This window comes from Colobus angolensis, unplaced genomic scaffold (genome assembly GCF_000951035.1).
Source record: "Colobus angolensis palliatus isolate OR3802 unplaced genomic scaffold, Cang.pa_1.0 Scaffold17, whole genome shotgun sequence".
In the NCBI taxonomy this organism is placed as follows: domain Eukaryota; kingdom Metazoa; phylum Chordata; class Mammalia; order Primates; family Cercopithecidae; genus Colobus; species Colobus angolensis.
Genome location: NW_012114821.1, coordinates 1648760 through 1651016, shown reverse-complemented (window position 1 = coordinate 1651016; position 2257 = coordinate 1648760). Strand labels below are relative to the sequence as shown.

At 58.6% G+C, this 2257-nt stretch overlaps 1 protein-coding gene across 1 annotated transcript in view; it reads right to left on the bottom strand.

Annotated features, from left to right (window-relative positions):
- Positions 1 to 2257, bottom strand: part of ZC3H3 (zinc finger CCCH-type containing 3) — a 105337-nt gene that overhangs the window by 97118 nt on the left and 5962 nt on the right. The window lies entirely within an intron of this gene.

Below are 2257 nucleotides of genomic sequence, written 5' to 3'. Positions count from 1 at the left end.
GCTAATTTTTGTATTTTTAGTAGAGATGGGTTTTGCCATGTTGCCAAGGCTGGTCTTGAACTCCTGACCTCAGGTGATCTGCCCGCCTCAGCCTCCCAATGTGCTAGGATTACAACAGGTGTGAGCCACCGCACCCAGCTTCACACTGGTCTTCATGAGTTTGGCTGGGCACAGTGGCTCACACCTGTAATCCCAGCACTTTAAGAGACTAAGGCAGGAAGATCCCGTGAGCCCAGGAGTTCAAGACCAGCCTAGGCAACAAAGCAAGACCCTGTCCCTACAAAAAAAGTAAAAATTAGCCAGACATAGTGACCTGTACCTGTAGTCCCAGCTATTCAGCAGGGTCACTTGAGCCCAGGAGGTTGAGGCTGCAGTGAGCCGTGATTGCACCACCGTACTCCAGCCTGGGAGGCAAGCAGGGCCCTGTTTCTAAAAACATTAAAAAAAAAAAAAAAAGATGAGATCAATTACACCCTTCCCCCTAGAGACACAGGACCGCAGCAGCCCCTCAGCTGTGCACTCCGCAATGGTCAGCCGGTGAAGCCGGTGGCCTCCCAAGCCCACACTCCTCCTGGTAGGAGTCCAGGGGGCGCTGAGCAAGGCCCCATCAGCAGGAAGCAGCCTCCCCCATCCCCTGCCTATGCCCCACTCTACTAGAGACCAGAAGAGGGAGCAGGCCAGGTGAGCAGGGCTGACCCTGCACCCAGTGGGGAGCCTCTCACCCCAACCACCATGCCATCTGCAAGCCTCGGCCTCCTAGGGCTCAGCAGCCACTCCCGGCCTCCCAGAGCTGGACGCCTCCTCAACCGCTCCTCCCCAGGTGACCAGGGGATACTGCCAACTGTCCAAGCCAACCCTACTATCCACTCGCAGACAAGCCCATGACCTAACCCCCATCCAGCCACCTCACTGTGGCCACCAGGGACCACATGGGTCTCTGCTTGCTCCCTGTCACCAGGATGAAATCCACGTGTCCTGGCATGCAGCAGGTGTCTCTTAATAGGTGACAGCCGGCCGGGCACGGTGGCTCAAGCCTGTAATCCCAGCACTTTGGGAGGCCGAGACGGGCGGATCACGAGGTCAGGAGATCGAGACCATCCTGGCTAACATGGTGAAACCCCGTCTCTACTAAAAAAAATACAAAAAACTAGCCGGGCGAGGTGGCGGGCGCCTCTAGTCCCAGCTACTTGGGAGGCTGAGGCAGGAGAATGGCGTGAACCCGGGAGGCGGAACTTGCTGTGAGCTGAGATCCGGCCACTGCACTCCAGCCTGGGCGACGGAGCGAGACTCCGTCTCAAAAAAAAAAAAAAAAATAGGTGATAGCCGACCAGCGCCCCTAGCCTTACTTTCGCCTGCCCCCTCTTCCCCGTGCTGCAACACCCGACTGCATCGCCCCATTCAGTCCTCCATCTGGGACCACACGCCCTGCCCTGCCCTCCCGTGGCAGCCCCCACATGACTCTTGGCTCTGCCCAGGCCTAGCTCCTTCCACAGTCTTCTGAAGCCTCCCTAGATGACAGTATGCTTGAATGGGTTTCCTTTGACAGAGAGTCTTGTTCTGTCGCCCAGGCTGGAGTGCAATGGCGCGATCTTAGCTCACTGTAACCTCCCAGGCTTGAGCAATTCTCCTCCCTCAGCCTCTCGCGTAGCTGGAATTACATGCATGTGCCGCCATGCCCAGCTAATTTTTGTATTTTGGTAGAGACGGGGTTTTGCCATGTTGGCCAGGCTGGTCTTAAACTCCTGGCCTCAAGTGATCCTCCCACCTTGGCCTCCCAAGGAGCTGGGATTACAGGCGTGAGCAACCGCGCCAGCCTTGGCTAGATTTCTGAGCACCAGTTCCCAGTCGGAGTGCCCAGGTCCAAGCCTGCTCAATCCCCAACACCCCACCTTCTCCAGATGTCACGGACACAAGCTCAGGAAGCCGTTGCCCTAATGCGCCCAGGGGAGCCACAGAGTCGCACGGGACCAGGTGCACACAGACAAACGTGGCTCCACGCTGACCCCCACAGTGTCTGGGGGGTGCCACACCCAAGGGCTCTAGACCCTCACCACATACCCCCAACCACGTGCCCACCTGGAGGCTGCTCCCCCAGTGTGTCGGCACCATCACCGACTGGGGGTCAACCTCAAAGGGGCTACACCCCACAATCTCCAGACCGGGGCCTTCCCCGGCCGCCACAGGGGCTCAGACCACTTCCCTGCAGGCCGGGACCTTCCCCGGCCGCCACAGGCGCTCAGACCACTTCTCCGCAGGC